We start from the raw sequence: 17,597 nt of genomic DNA on the forward strand, positions 1-17,597 counted from the left end.
TTAACCTAAGCTATTCAATAACAAAGAAAGGAATAGTGGAGACATATAGCTATAAAATGTCACAAAGACTCAACAACTTTATTCTCTGCCTAAGGCAAAAGAGAGACTCATTGGTAATTATAATCCTGCCTTTCTAAAATGTCTTTTAGACTTGCCAAATATCTGAAATTAAAACTTTATATCCCTGTACAAAACAATCATATTGAGACAGAGGCTCACTGTTTCTCTTGAAAAGGCATCCTTGAAAAAAAAAAAGGTTGGCAGTCCATAGTTGTCCTAGAACACCTTGACAATGAAGCCAGTCAAAGCTGAGAATACAGAGAATAAGTTGACAAATTTAGCAAGACACCACTTTTCCTGGAAAATACAGGTGTGGTCACAGTAAGAATCCCTGCAAATTTGATGAGAACAAATTTTTCATCTTGAATAGCTCCATCATCTATTGGCTAAGCGAAGGGAGATAAAGAGACAAGAAATTAAATATTCTAGATAAAAGATTATGGTTCAGCTATATTTGTAAAAACTATAGGTAAACTAGGAAGTAATTTCCTATTTTTAGACTATAAAAAGTAAACACATCTGATCGAGGGAATAATTTCAAATTCTGGCACATCAAACACACTTTGTTAAGTATAAACTTTCCATGTTATAGCCCCAGAGATACACAATACATATACTGGGGAAACTGACCCCATTATTACAATACATGGCTAAAACTCAGAGGCTAGTTGATTTATGCATGCTAATTTTAGTTGGCCACATATCTATTGAGAGTCTACTGTTCTAGGCATTGACAATTGGGGGGCATTATAAATAATGACATGTCCTTATTCTGAGGGGCTCTTTCAAAAGGGATTGTTTAATACAATGCAATAAGTGCCGAAACAAAGTCTTCAGATACACCTCTAATGGACAGTGATCTATAATGTAGGCACACAAAGACATCTGGAAAGAATGGACATAGGAGGAAATGTACAAAGCTAGGGTCAAACTTGATATCCCCAAACAAAACATTAGTTTTGGGGCATAAATCAGAAAAGAAGGAAAATGATATTTCAGGATGTGAGGTAGCGTGATTAGAGCTCTTGATGTGTCAAATGTGTGATGCTCAGGCATTAAAAGTCTCCATGTTGTTGGAGGCCATTGTACTTTGGATGTGATTAGTGAGAGAAATGGAGTTATAGAAGATCCTCTGCTTTGGAAATCTGGTACCCATTCACTTATACCACTACATCCGAGCCCATTGTTATAGACAAAGTTGCACAGGAGTAGATTCTTAATCTTAGAGTGAAAGGAATAGAAGGAATGCCCAGTCGTGGCTAGTAAAACAGGCAACAGCTGTGAGGGAGGGACCAAGATTCAAAGGCATAACTCCTACCACTATTCTATTGGTTACTCTAGTTAAGTTCCTCTCAAATGAAGTCTACAGATGGCACAGGTTTTTTAAGCTAGTATTTCTACAAAATTCCATACTGGCTAATAGAAACTCTGCTATCTTCCTTACCAGATGATTAAATTCAGTGAAAGTAGAGAATGTGGGTCATTGACCACCATTGAATAACCAATAGCTATAATACTTATGGTAGTAGGGTGTTAATTATTGATAAATGGGTGATTTAAAGACTTTCTAAATTAATTTAGTTTATAGTTGAAGAATAAATAGGAGATGATGCATTATATGGCAAAATAAACCATCAGTAAATCCCTGGAAGTGAGAGACAAAGACTTATTGAGAGAATTGTAAGGTCATTATAGTTCTAGTATTTTTGAATCTTTTAGGAAAAGAAAATCTATTTGAAATAGACACTGTAGAAGAAAGAAGAGAGGACAATAGGGGACAGAGACGTTTCCTTGGTGCTGCTGTGCTTGTGTGGAAGGCTCATGGAGATACTGAGCACACAGAGGGACTAACCTTCAGAGATGTATGACTTTCTCCACAACACACAGTTGGAGGAGAGAGTTATTTTCACAAGGAGTTGTGAATGTTCTAATAATATTTACACTTTAAAATTCTAAAAAGAGATGATTAGAAGCATTTAAATTTTAAAATATAATTACAATATTATGTTTTAGATTGGTGAAATTAAAAAATACTCCAGTGGGAAAAGAAATGTACTTATTTATATATGATGTGTTTAAAATAAATTTTTAGAGGTTTATTATTAAAGTCAGAAATTTCCTTGTACTTTATTTTCAATCTGTGGCTTTATTTCTTGGAATAAAAAAATTAAATCTTTTCAAAAGAAGGGAAATACTGTTGTATAAGGTAGATACACCAAATGTGTTTTTGGATATAATTATTCTGGTGCAAATGTTAAAAATACTAATTTTATATGCTGTGAAAACAAACATACCATATTTTTCAGACTATAAGATGCACCCCCGCCCCCTCAATTTGGGAGGAATAATGGTTGTTAATGCTGCTGTTGAGTTCTGTTTATATTTACATTGGTGAGATATTATGTTATTTATGTTACTAACTATTTTACCACATTTTTTGCTTTAATTTTTTTTCCTATTTTCCTCCTCTAAAACCTGGAGATGTACATGAGACTTCTATGTCTTTTTCTTAATGTGATTGTACTTGTACTTACTTAATTTTAAGAAAGTTGTCCTGTGGTTTACTCATATCACAAGATTTAATAATGGATTAATCATTTGTATTCCAGGGGAAGATGGCTTGATCAATATCAGAAATATAGTCTCTTCTAGGGCAATGTTTTGATAAGTACACTTTGAATAAACCTCTTTTATGAACTGAGTCATATTTCTTAAAACATTAGGCCAATAAGCATTAGATTTGGTTTGGAATAAGAGTGATCTCAGAATCACATCTGACCAGCCTAACCCAAAGGATGCCCATCTATACATCCATATCTATGCAATAAGCCCATCTAATACATTATTAACACAGGCTGAAAATAATAATGGACCAAGAATTAATTTTTTATGTGCAATATGAATCCTTGATCTTGAATCTCTGAAGAAGCAAATACAAGTAAGTTTGTCTATGCCAGCCAAGCGTTTGGAGGCAAACTAATAATTTTAAAGAATTGAATATAATTTTAAACAATTTATTGGTGGAGTCAAATTATTAAAATGGCCCAGAACAGTGACTTTTGTAGTTATAATAAATTGGACAATAAACACAAAAGAATCATCACATTAACACTGGTTTGCTCTTTGCTCCTGAGTATTTTTCTATATTGTGCTTTATTGCAGTGATTTTCAACCTTTTTTAATCTCATGGCACATATGAACTAATTACCAAAACTCTGCAGCACAGCAAAAATATATTAATTTTTTTACCAACCTGACAATAATAGGTGTAATTTTGATTCATTCACACCAGACAGGTACTGTTGTGATGTTTGTTGTCTTTTTTTTTTTTTTAATTCTAAGGGAAGAGAAGCCAGTGCCCTGACTAGAGAGTCAGGTGTTGTATCTTTTAACAATTCTCGCAGCACACTGGTTGAAAATCACTGCTCAATTGTAGCATATCTTTCCAATACAGAGTTTATTTCCCAAAGTTCTTCAAGGAGGCAAAAAAGACATTAGAAGGAATCTCAAATGTTTTCATAGATAATTGTTTGCTATCTTAAAATCACATTTTGACAAAAATTAATTGTTGGTGCATTATTTTGCAAACCCTTGTCTCCAGTCTTTAGTTGTAAAGAATATGTGTGACATAGGGGATAGGTCTTGAAACACAGTCAGTTCTTGCTTTGTATATTAAAGTATCTCCATTTCCAACCCAGAAAAATAGACATGCATACACATACATGGAAAACTAATTCCCCTGTGTTTGTGTGTGTGTGATTTTTAAGGAGCACACACAGCTCTTTCTAAACACAAACATTTGAGTTTTTCCTACATGGCACCAAAGACTGTTCGGTCCATGAGGGCAAGACTTTGTTTTAACTGTACCATGAGTTCAGTGCCTCATAGAGTGAGCCCAGTGACACGGGTTTTTATCAGGACTTGATGAATGTGATTGCGATTTCTTCACTGGATGTTAAAAAAATACCCCTGAAAATCAAAGAATTATATTGATGTTGTTATTGTTGTTGTTTTAGTTTGAACTAGTGTATGTAATCCTAATACCCTTTCAGAGGAGTTCAGTCATCTTAGAAGTGTCACACAAAATTTTTCTAAAATGAATTTTGACAGTGTGTAGTAGGCAGTGTGAAAGTCACTTTTGTACACTGTACAGTTTATTTATTTTTAAGTATTGTACTTGATGCAATCTTTACATTTTCAATTGCAGCTTATATTCAATATTATTTTGTATTAGTTTCCGATGTCCAGCTTAGTGCTTAGACAAACATGCTGTACAGAGTGAACATTGTACCATTTAAATGTGCATGTTATTTTGGAAAGGGCCTTGATACTTAATTTGACTAGCTTTGTTACTTGCTAGCTGTGTGATCTTGGACAAGCTACCATTTAACCATTTAGAATCTCAGTTTCCACATTTATGTGGAGACCAATTATTAGTACCTATTTTTTTTTTGAATTGTGAGGGAGAGGTAATATATGCCATGCACTTGGCACCATTTTTAGTAATAGAATAGCTGTTCTTTTGCAGCTTATTATAAACCTGCCTTCTTTTTCCTCTGTGGTGGCAGGTTTTCTCTACTGATTCAGGACATAGATTTTCATGAAATCAGTCAGTGAGTCTTATATTAAGTAAAATATGTCATCTAATCTTTGTCCTAATTTTCATTTCTATGGTTATTAGTGAAAGTATTTTACTTACTTTTTAATGTGTTTATGTATGAATTTATTCCAAATTATTATTGTTTCCATTACCTTATTTTTTCAATAGTAAATTTATATGACTTACAGTGCATTTCTTTATGTTAACGATATTGAAAAGCTGACTGCTGTATGTTTTTAAGACTACTTTCCACTTCTCATTGCTTTTATGCCTATTCAAAAATTTTTATTGTGAAAATATGAGTATATTTTTTGTATCCCAATCTATTTTCTTAAAATATGTCTCCTTTTACTGTCATACTTGGAAAGACACTCTCTAACCTAACCCAGAATATTTAACACCTCTATGTTTTCTTCTAGTGATTTTATCATTTCCTTTTTAATATTTAAATTCTTACACAAACATTTTTGTTCAAATATAGTTCTAAAATTGTTTTTAAAATTGTCATTTTTCTAATAACAAATTAAAATTATAATTTTCCATGAATTTGAAAGATCAAATTCTCTTATAATAAAATATTTAAATTATCTTCCATCTGACTTGGTACTTTTAAATTTTATTCTTTGACCTACCTATGCCTCCTCCAGGTATACACCATTTTCACTTTTGTTGCAATTAAATATGCTCCTCAATTTCATTTTTCAAAATTGATTTGATGATCTTTTATTATAATTTTTCTCTAAATAAATTGTGATGTTATTCCAATACATTTTAGTAAAATATGTTGATAATTTTGCTAGCATTACAATATATTCACAGATTTACTTAAAATTAAAAAAAATGTTTTTTAATATCATAGAGGACAGAATTGATTATGTTTCTCTGTGAACATATTTACAGGTAGGATATTGGTTCTTAATTATAAATAACTTTGGAATAATTTAAGGAAGGATGTATATTTTTGTCTCATGTATATTATTGAACATGTTTATTATAATACTTAATATTAGGTTTAGTAAATTTTGTTCCCAAAAGGAAATGTTACAAAGCAAAACCCTCTACTATTTTTTGAGAAATATAACTGTTTCTATATCTTTAAAAATAAAGTTAAATTAATAAAATTAATAAATAATTTTTAAATGTTTTAAGAAAATAGTGAATCAATTCACAAATAGCATTTAAAATGTGTCTCCTGAGATTTTTTTCCAATATTGAAAATTTGAATTGTTTTTTTTTTAGGAAAATGTATGCTAAGAGACATACATACATGCTAGTTAAGGTGTATCATCCAGAATGAATCTGGGTCTAGCTTTTCGGTCTGATTGATATCAATGATGTCCCCAGTCAGTGACACTAATATTGATGAAAACTTCTTATTATCTGCTAACATGAGATTGTATAAGCAGATAAAAGATGAGCATTTATTCAAAGGAAGGTCATAATACAAACAGTTCACTGATGGTTTTACCATAGAATACTTAAACACAGTCTTTTCTTCATTGACTCCCATCGTTGCTCTACAGAAGCATAAAATGGGTGTGGCTTGTCCACATGTAAGTTTTACAGCTTCTGAACTATGCATACTTTTTCTGATTATCAGAATAATTGATGAATTTGTATTCCCCAAAAAGATAAATCACTGCATCCATGAAACTATTTGCTCTTTATGGAATGTTTTTAAATGGTCATTAAATTTGTCAGACACAGTTTTGTTCTCACCTTTGCTTGTATTGAAGTCATTTCTTAAAATAAAAAAATTGATATTAAATAAAAATAAAGTTTGGGGATGTATATATCATTCTGCTGCAAAATGATTTTTAAACCTTGTCCTTGGAGATCAATTTGCAAGTAGATATAACCAATGTCAGTGTTTTAACCAATTCCAAGTTCTCTGTTTTATAGCTGCTTTTAAAGCTCCTATAAATTGGTTTTGTTACTATAGATTTTGGATTCACAAACCACTAAGTTCCACTATAGTGAACGTGTATTATCACTTCATAAAGCCCATTCGGCTTCATCATTCCAGTAAAGATATGACAAGGCTGTTTATCAGTAGGTAATAAGACAGATAATTTAACTGTACAAGCTCTAATTGGTCTAATTCACTAACTGACCTCTCACCACTTGATTCACTAGTACAATTGAGCTCTGATAAAGCCTTTAATTGTAAATTGCACACAGCTGTGAGCTGCTTCTCACGCTGGCACAAAAACACTATCATCGACTGTTTCATCTCTGCGACCTGCTAATTTGGAGCATATGTAACTGTTTTTAATGCTGAAGGCTTGACATACCACAAACAGCAGATGTTGCAGCTGCCCCTGAGATGCTTTATTTAATTCAATTACGTCTTTTGGAGATATGTAAAAAAGCTAGGCAAGATGAGAGAGGGCAGGAGAATGTTAAAAATGGAGCCCCTGGTTGAGGCCCAGGTGGCTCGATAGGCAAATGATTGGGTGAATGTCTAAATGATCTTTTTAATTGAGTAGACTGACGGCTAATCAGGGTCATGAAGTGTTATCACACTGATGAGCTGAGTGGAGCCCTGGGCTGCTCTGCAATTAATGCTGCTTTTGTGAAAGGAGAAAAAAGAAAGATAATGTATACCATCTGGCAATTGTTTATGATAAAAGCAGCAGTTTGCTGCAAATTCAAGTTAAATGCTATTCATAACATTATTTTTGCTGCTGCTGAGGGCAAGGACAAGAAGCCCAGGGCTTTGTCTGACTTCTCATTCTCCTTCTCAACCAAAACATTCATTTTCTTCCACGTGTGTTATTATTAATTACTTGGCTGCTTGCTAATGTATGGCCTGAATGATTCCCTGTTTGATATGCCAATAAAAAGCCCAGAATATACTTCTTGGAATCCACTTCTACTTTCATGCCAATGTATCCGATTACAATAAAACAAAGAAACGGTTAAAGTCACAGCCAAAAAACCAGAGAAAACAAGTCAGTTTTTCTTTTTGTCCTTAAAATCGGACTCTTTGGCACCTCTGGGATTAAAAAGGGCAGGGGGTGGGGTTTTTAACAACAGAGACAAAATGTGGAAAACAGTTTTTTTTTTTTCTTCCAGCCTCAGGATCAGCATTTGCAAACTTTAAGCTGATAGAGATATTTAAAAACTGTCCAATATTTTCACTCTTTATCAGTTAAGATGTGTGAGAACATCATCCAAAATGACATAAGGGTAAACTTAAAATAAAATATTGATTCCATTGTTAGCATAAGCGGTATACACGAGTCTCTCAGACACAACCACACAAAGAAATAGATGTGGTTTTCACCTTCAGTCACTGACAGGATCAAAAACTGAATAAGCACAAAGAGAGACTTCTCATAAAAGTATTAAAAAGCTCTACTTTAGTTAGGAAAGGGGAAAAAGTGCCATTATTTTCAATTATATAAAAATAAGAATTTTGTGTCATTCTCTCTTGAAGTTATCAAAGCATACGGGGGTACCCCTATTCAGGTGTATCAAGTGAGAAAATAAAACAGCCTAAAACCAAGGAATTAACTTTAGAGTGGTAAAGTGGACTTTGAATTCTAAGACATGAATACGTATTCTATAGCCAGATTACATGATTTTGAACTTCTTGGTGACTTTAGATGCAGTTTAGGTGAATGCTGGCCTTAACTGTTATCTACAGTACTTGTATAAAGAAAGGGTAATGCTTGACACAGAACCTATATTCAGAGAGACAAAAGCATCACCTAGTATGATTTGTCAGGCATCTTGGAAGCTTACTACATTCTGGGCCCTGTGCTAGGCACTGGGAATACAAGGATCATAGGTACACAGAAACTCTTCAAAACAGTTTTAAAGCCTGGTGAAGGACACAGATTCATAAGCAGACTTTACCATGGAGTGTCAGGAGCAAGTACAGTGTCATGACTTCCAGATGGAAAACCTACCCCCGATCTCATAAAAGGTGTGGGTGGCTGTTAGGGAAACCTTTCCAGAGAAATAGCATTGAGTTGAGAGACAAAATGATGCTAGAGTCTGTAGGAGGGCTTCCCTTCTCCTCTGAAGAAGTGAGAAGTTGGAAAAAAATAGTTGTCATAGAATAAGTGTAACTATGATGTGGCACAAAGTTTCTCCTGGGACAAGCCCTAGAGAGGCTTGATGTATATTTGCTGAATAAATACACAAATTAATTTAATTAATTTATATCTCTGTAATGGGCATGAGACATTTCCAAGAAGAATGTCCACCCACAGTCCTCATCTGGGGGTGCAAAGACTCATCTCCCAAAATGATGACAAAGAAGAATATTAATGAATATACTTACTCTGCAATACAGGTTTATTACAGGGATGCGTGAGTTAATCATGCGTTGCTGTCAATGTGGTCGCCTTAAATAAATCACAACCTCTTTAAAAGCAGGAATGATATTTCCATTCCTTCAGTGGTTTCTGAAATCACTTCCAGAGAGAACACTAAGGCTGTAGATGTGTAATGAACACCTGCACAAGTTCACAGAGAACTTAGCTGATGGAACTTAGCTGACCACTGTGTGGCTATGTAGAAGTGTCAGTTTGCATCCAAGGAAGGATTTCTGTTTGACAATATTGATGGAGAGGGAAAGGGAAGGGGACAATGAAAAACAAATCATAAAATTATCCTAAAGTTACTTAAGTCAAATCGGATCTACCATTCTAATAGAACATTTTCAGAAGAAGAATGTATATCTCGCTGAAATTGAACAACAGTAACAATAACAAAACACAGGCACATACATATGTACACTAAAAAAATATAAAAAGTCATTTTGGTTTGAAGGAAACAAAATACATATATTTTGTATACAGAGACAAATGAAATTAAATACAATTTCCTTCCTGGGAAAGCATGCTAAACAGGGCTGGACTACTCATAAAAGAGCTAATAAATCTCCAACACTTCTTATACAGCCGGACCGGAAAGAAAAAGAACTCAAGTAAAGGCTGTCAGGATCAGAAGTCAATTCCTGCGTATGGACTTAAGAAAGGCTAGTTTAATTTGAGTTTTCCTAGAGAAAATATTAATTCTAATAATAACTAGCAATTAACAGGCCCTAATTTTTTGGCACAGATTGTGCTAACTGCTTCATATATGTTATCCAATTTGATCTTTACAACAGCCTGTCAGATGGATGTTGTCATTCTTATATTCTGTATGCAGCAGCAGGGTCACAGGAAGATCCCTGTGGCCCCTCAGCAAAACTTACAGTTACTAAGGGAAGGAGGCAGGATTTAAGCCAATTTCCGACTCTAAAAACCTGTATCCTTCGACGATATTCTTTACCTCTTATCTTGGGGAAAGTTAAGGAACATGGACATCATTCTTGAGATGAAAACTATTTGTATTTACCTCCTATTGGTCTAAATATTCTGTGAATATTTAAGGGTATATTTCATAATGTTATTTAATTATAACTTTTAGTAACACTTCTAGGCTCACTATAAAATATTTATATGTATTTTTAAATTTTCAATTCATTTTTTAAAAATTTTAAAAAACATTTTATTTATTTGTTTTTTAAACAGAGGGGCAGGGAGGTAGAAAGGGAGAGAAACAGCAGTGTATGGTTGCCTTTCACATGTCCTCTACTGGGGACTTAGCCCGTAACTCAGGCATGTGCCCTGACTGGGAATCAAACCAGCAACCCTTTTGTTTACTGGCTGGTGCTCCGTCCACTGTGACACACCAGCCAGGGAAATATTTATGTACTTAAGGTAAAAAAAATAGGCTTTCTCAGGCTCCAAAATTTCCAACATAAGGAACCTCAAAGACTGTCTGGTCAATGAGTCCAACCTCATTAATGGTTTGAAAAGGGATGCTGTTTTTTTTCAATCTTCTGTCAAACTAAAGGAATAATTGTTCTTGCACTGACGAAATCAAATAATTTTTACTCTACATTTTTATACCACTATGCGTTTATTAAATGTCTATTATGGACTAGGTCAGTGATTCTCAGCCAGTGCACCAAAAGAATTTTTAAAACATGCAGCACCTGACTATTTGTTTAGTCAGGGACACTGACCTGTTTTCCCTTAGACTGTCAATTAAAAAAAAAGGCAACTGCCAACATAACAATAGACATTGGGTGTGAATGAATCAAAATTGTACCTTTTTTTGGTCAGATTGGCAAAACATATATTTTTTGGTCTGCCACAGAATTTTAGTAATTAGTTTATATGTGCCGTGAGATGAAAAGGGTTGAAAATCCCTGGGATAAGTGCAGAGAGTCCAGGTAAGCAAATGAGGCTTCCCCCCACTATTCTAAAGGGGCTTCTGGTGTAGTTGAGACAGCTGCCTGAAGTAACAATCACAGAGCTAACCAACATCTCCTGCCTATACTCATTTGAAAATCTGTGGGAGATTTGATTGTCACATAAGCTCTTGCTTTTCCAGCAAAGCATCTGAGCACTGCTTGAGGAAAGGTCAGAGCTGTGCTGGAAGTGAGCATCTAGCAATGAAGGGCATGGGCAGAAAGAGGGGGACACTGGGGAAGAGTCCCAGAACGGCAGCCAGAAGCAAACAAGAGGCCGGTTCAAGGAAGCCTGTATGGGAAAAGTACATGAAAACAGATCTCATAAACCATGTCAGTCAACCAGGTGATAGAAAGAGGGTGGAAAAGGAAAGACAGAATTTACACAACATTTTAATGTTATAGTTCACTGCAGAACATTGACCGGGAGCACAATACTGAATGCTACAATGGTGTGTCACACTAACAATGGAGACTCTATGAGGAAATCATCTAAATTGGGCCCTAGTGACAGAAAGTCTTCCTACCCTTATATGAACTTTTTGACATTACTAATCTTGACCAGTAGTACTGACAGTCAATAGGTACATTATGTTCACATACAACTGGGTCCCTTCCGGACCCCTCCTTGCTAACTTTCTCACAGATTTAAGGTGATTCTTGTAGACTTAATTTTGTTCAGAAATATATTGTGGGATCAAGACTCTACACTGGTGGAGTTGTATTAACAACCAAGGAATTACATGGTTAGTTTTAGCCTATGAGATATACAGAGCCCCTTAAGCTTGGGACAGAAGAAGAAAAGGAGACCACACTCATGTGAGCAAAAGTTCAAAGGGAAGGTGGGCTTTGGGGTGACCTTTGAAGGCTAGGAGCACAGTGGGAGAAAGTAAAGGGTTTTGACATATTCTTGTCTAAGGTCATGCTAGCTCTGTTGTATTTTCTGGGTAACCTTGGACTGGTCATCAAACCTCTTTTGTCTCAATTTCCTGGTCAATAAAGCAGGAAAAATAAAGTACCTACCTCATAAAGTTGTTTCAGGGATTAAAGGTGCTGAGATATTAAGGCTCTTGTAAATATTTAATAAAGGTTAGCAATTGTTTTTGCCCTTTTAAGGAATAAATGATAAAAAGAGGCTAGTGGATGGGGCACACGCTGCATATGAAAGATAATGTAGAACGAGCATGCGATCCATAAAATGCAGAAAAGGGAACCAGACAGACTATTAAAGGGACTATATTGAGACTGATAAGAAAAGTACACATATTGAGATTATATCCCAGAGGAATTTAAAAGTCATAAAAATGCCCATAAATACTAGGAAGTCATTGTCACCTGTTGAGTGGAACAGCAGCATGGAGAGAAATAGAGCTCATAAATTCATAGAATATGTACTGAGTGCTAAGTTTACATTAGATATTTTGAGTCCAGTAGAAGAAGCTAGTTGGGCACATAGGAAAATTAGGAGTTTGGGAGCTTATGGCTACAGGAACTGTTGGCTAAGTGGGAATTGATCTTAAACCCGTAAACCTCTTAAATATCTCCTAAGTAGATTATTCTGAAGTGTATTTCTTCTAAATGTTTCTTCCAAAGAAATAGGTATTCAATAAATTGCCCTAGGTATCCACGAATCTGGAATGTTACGGTGCTTGCTCCAAGTGTGATGACAGAAATAATTACTATATATTGTAGGATGTCAACAATTACCAATAATAAACTGGAATATAAACAGGACACAAGAGTGAAGATAAAGGAGAAAAGAATAAGGATTCCCCTTGGGTACACTTAGTTGAGGGGTATAGGGAGCAAGACAAGTCATAAGAGTATTGACCAGAAAAGAAGAAAAAACACAGGTACACACTCTGACAGAAAAAAATGGAATAAAACTTTATTTTTAAAATTGAAGTTAAGATTAATAGTCAAATGCAATGAACAAATCAAAGAGGGTATAAAATGAAACAGCATTGCATTTGGAAAAAAAAAGGAAAGAACTGTTGAGTTTTCAGGGAACAGTCAGTAAGGAGTGGAAGCCATGAAAGACATCAACAAAGAGTAATAAGAGCGGTGTGTGACATTGCTCAGAGACTACCTCTTTCAACAACTCCCTCTTCCCACCACAGTTCTTAGAAAGACCTGGGTGTCCTCCTTCTCTATTTTGTCCTAATCGCTCATCTTTCCCATTTATGGCCAAGAAACTAGACTGTAAGATCCTGAGACCAGGGGCTATTATTGTTTATTATACCTGGTACATACATTAGACACTTAACCCCCTTAATAAATTGACCAAAAATAAATCTTAACTTGGAAAAAAATACTTTCACAATATTCAATATGCCATTTATCATTGTGCAGATGATTGACTATTCATTTTAATCATGGGAAACTTGCCAATTTGCAACAGTATACAATTTATCTTCAGTATATAGTCCATATACCTACTATAATTGTATGGAATACAAATGTGAGCAGTATGTTTTCCAGGTGTTGAAGAACAGGAGGCAGAGTTCTTCTCCAAAAGCCCTGCACCACTGAATACCCCCTTGTTTTTCCTCCTTTATTCCTGACTCCCTGGGATAAGAGTTTCACTAAGAGTATGTTTGTTTGTTTGTTTGTTTGTTTTAAGAACTTAGAGAACCTAATATATAAGTCATCTCCTTAAATGGAAGCACATAGATTATACAGTATAAATTTTTCTGGAATGGTGACATAACCCTGAAAATAAAAAAGACAGTGGCTTAGCAAGAATGTGTCATTCCAGACCCAGTGGTATATACACTCCATGTTAGAAGATGCGAGGCCAGGAGAAACCACTGGTTGCATTTCCTCTGCCTTGTGTAGTCACACTTCCTGATGTCCATATCTTTGTGGGTCCTGTGCACGGTCAGTCATGAGAGTTTTTTGGCTAAAGAGATATATCAGCAACTGTGATGTGGGCTGAGACTTTCATGTTCGGGCTCATTCTGTCAAAATACTGTCAGAGGCCATATGAAGAACTCTGCTAGCCTCCCTGAAGATGAAAGCCTTATTTGTATCCTGTGTAATGTGCACCATGGGATCACGCATTACAACCTAGCCAACTCACAGGCTTATGAAAAATAATACAGTTTTTGCTGTTCAAAATTACTAAATTTGTGGAAGGCTTGCTAGCTAGCAATAGATAACCAATAAAGGAGTGGCTAGTTCACTTTTGATGATATTTTGCATTTCTACCTATTTAAACTGAGAACTTTCAGTGGGTAGATGTGTCTCATTTTCCCATAAACTCATAACTCTCCACAGATTCTTTAGTAGCCATCCAAATGGGCTTTTTCTTTAAGAATCACCATAAAAAATTCTCCAAGATTCCAAGGATTGTCTTAATCCTCCACTATTTGAGATATTTTTCGCAACTGTTTATTTTATGACACCTATTCTTCTAGATATTGTGACTACAACAACAAATGAGACATAACATTTTAGTGGGAAAGGCAGATATTTTTAATGGTGAACAAATAGGCAAATGGAATAATCCCAGATAGTGGTAACTGCTCTGAAGGAAATAAAAGTGATTAAATATAGGGTGACTGGTGAGTAAGGGAGAGCTAGGTCAGGTAGAACTGTCAGAGGAGATGCTTTTGAAGAGTCAGTCTTTGACTTTAAATATGAATAACAAGGAAGGGGCCAGCCCTGGGATTTCCTGGTGTGTAAACATTTCAGGGAGATGAAACAAGCAAAGAAAAAGCCTAAAGGAGAGGATGAACTATATATGTGAATAAATAGGAAGTCAGTCTGGTAACTGAAAAAAAAATGAGTGATTGGGAGTGCTGAGTGAAATGAGGTGAAAACCAGGCAGGTAGGGAGCAATTTATATAAGATTGTATATACAGTTGACCTTTGAACAACACAGGGGTTGGGGCTCCAATCCCCCATGTGAGCCCACACAGCTTAAAATCTGGGTATAACTTTTGACTTCTCCAGGCTTAACTAGTAAGAGTCTAATGTTGATCAAACACCTTACAAATAGCAAAAACAGCCGACTAACCCATATTTTGTATGTTAAATGTATTGTATACTATATTCTTATAATAAAGTAATCTAGAGAAAAGAAAATATTATTGAGAAAATCACAGGGAAGGAAAACATGCATTTGTAGTATTCTTTGGAAAAAATCTACTTAGAAGTGGACCTGCACAGTTCAATAGCATGTTGTTCAAGGGTCAACTGTACATGCATATATAATTATATCTATCTACTATACACATATATGTGTAGAGATAGAGAGATAGGGGGGATTTCAAGCATTCCAAAAGTAGGATGACAAAATATACATATAATTCCATTTATTTAGGTGGCACCACCTCACAGTCAATCTACAAAGGCCTCACATAAGTTATTTCATGTGTACATCATAATGAAACCCTGAAGTGTTATTTTTTCATCCATGAGAAAACTCGGAGAGTATCAGTCAATTTTCTAAAGTCACATGTTCAGTTCCATATCCCTTTCTCTGAATTAGGTTTATCTGACTCAACCCATATGCAAATTGTAGCACATCCCTTTCCATTAGTTGCAAACATTTTAATTTGCTCCCTTCTGGAAGAGATCCCAAGTAGCATAAGTCACCAAATGTTGATGTGGTTGTTATACGACTTCAGGGAACAAAGTGGTATTACAGACATGTTTTATGTCAATTACAAGAAAGGTGAAAAGAACAACATATCAATCTTAGAGGTGTAGCCACAGAACACGTGGCCTATTGATATGCTAAACTCTGCCAGTCACCTAACTGATTTGGCTGACTTGACATACCCCTAATCCCAAAGCATCTCTGATGCGTTCATTAACAAGAAAGTAAAAAAAAAAAATCTAAATTAACCCAATCTAAATAAACCTGTTTTTGGCTAGAAGACATATTTAGTAATAAACATATTTTGAGTTTTCTGAATAACAAGTATGTTTTTTTAAAGTCCTTAAGAAACTAACCAGAATACTAGGTCTCTCATATTTATTTCCTTGAATCCATATCTCATAACTTTCCTTTCAATAATTTTGATGAATAATCTGTATCAGAGCTAATATAATAAAGTAGAAATCATTCCCCCCATTTTTAATAGTGAGGATAACAATACATCACTTCATTATGCTATTATGGCAACAAGATATGATGATATTTCAAAATGATATAAAAAGACTGTACTAATTATCAATTTATTGCCTCTTAGCTCCAAATTCACCCTTTTTGCCTGTTTAGTGAAAATGGATTTGGGCCTTTCTAATTGTTTTTATTTTAATTCCTTGCCAGCTGCATCATGCTAGCTTCGCCAGTAGAGTGCAATGGAGAGATGCTAAAGGAGGAAAGGGTTTTCTTTCTTGGTGGGTGTACTCACTAGGAAGTTTTTGACTTTTCCAGCACCACACCCTTAAGTGTGAGTGGGTTGTCCAGTACCAGGTCCCATCAGCTTCCCCAATGCCCAGCTCCTGTACTGCATGGAGACCAGCAATACTCAGGTTCCAGAAGTTGCTGGTTCACTTCCTTTCCAAGGGTTTGTTGCTGAGTGTCTCTGGTTAAGCCATCTCCCAGGCAACACTTACCCCGGAGGGCCAATCTCCTGTGTGTTCCAGAGGGCACATTTCCACCAAGTCCTGTTGGTGTGGGGCCACAGAGATTTCTCTCTCACCAGTGAGCCATAACCTTGTCCTCTGCAGAAAGGTCTTGATGTCAGCCCTGGGTCAGGGAAGAGAAGGACATCTTTCTGGGGATAATGTCTGCTTCTTATAATCAGTTCTTCCTATGTTCTTTAGATGTTCCCCCCTACTTCTTACTTGCCAATCTCTCCTTACTCCAATCCCCTGTACAGTCAATAATTCTTTACATTAAACTTTCACATTTCAAATTGCTGGGTAGTTTTTATGTCCTGATTTGACTCATATAAGTACAAAGACAAGTATATTCTTTTTTAAAAAGAGGATTGTCAACGTGGCTTTAAATTTCCCTCCTAAATAAAAGAATGTTGATTATGTGCTGTCCTCAGTCATAGTCATTCCTTCATTAACTTATCAAACACACATTCTGTACATTCTAAATACTACAGATAAAAAGTTAACAATAATATAGTGCAACCTTAGCTGGTGTAGCTCAGTTGGTTGGAGCATCTTCCCATAATAGAAAGGTTATAAATTTGACTCCTGGTCAGGGCACATGCCTAGGTTACAGGTTCAACTCCTACTCCAGCCATAGGCTTGTGCAACCCCCAGTCTGGATGCATAGGATTCCCCATCACCAGTCTGGGTGCTGATCCCTGGTCTGTAAATGTACCGGAGGCAATTAATCCATACTTCTCTCTCACATCAATGTTTTTTTTTTTTTTTTTTTTTTTTTTTTTTTTTTTTTTTTATCTCCCCCCTTCCTCTCTCTCTAAAAGCAGTGGAAACAAAAGTCCTCTGTTGAGGGTAAAAAAAAAATAAAATAAAAAACTGTACTCCAAATCTCGAAGAAGGGTATAGGTCTTCCCAAAATAACAACAAGGTATTGTGATAATACTGCAGAAAAGGCATGCAAATTGTTACGCAAATCAATGATGTAAGTTTTATAACTGGCTTGTTTAAGCAAATCACCTACAGGACACAGAATATGGTCTGGAGTAGTGGGAAAGTGCTGAGTTGGTAACCAAACATCCAGGTTCTAGCTCTGGACTGTGCAAA

The sequence above is a fragment of the Phyllostomus discolor genome, chromosome 10 (genome assembly GCF_004126475.2).
Source record: "Phyllostomus discolor isolate MPI-MPIP mPhyDis1 chromosome 10, mPhyDis1.pri.v3, whole genome shotgun sequence".
Taxonomy (NCBI): domain Eukaryota; kingdom Metazoa; phylum Chordata; class Mammalia; order Chiroptera; family Phyllostomidae; genus Phyllostomus; species Phyllostomus discolor.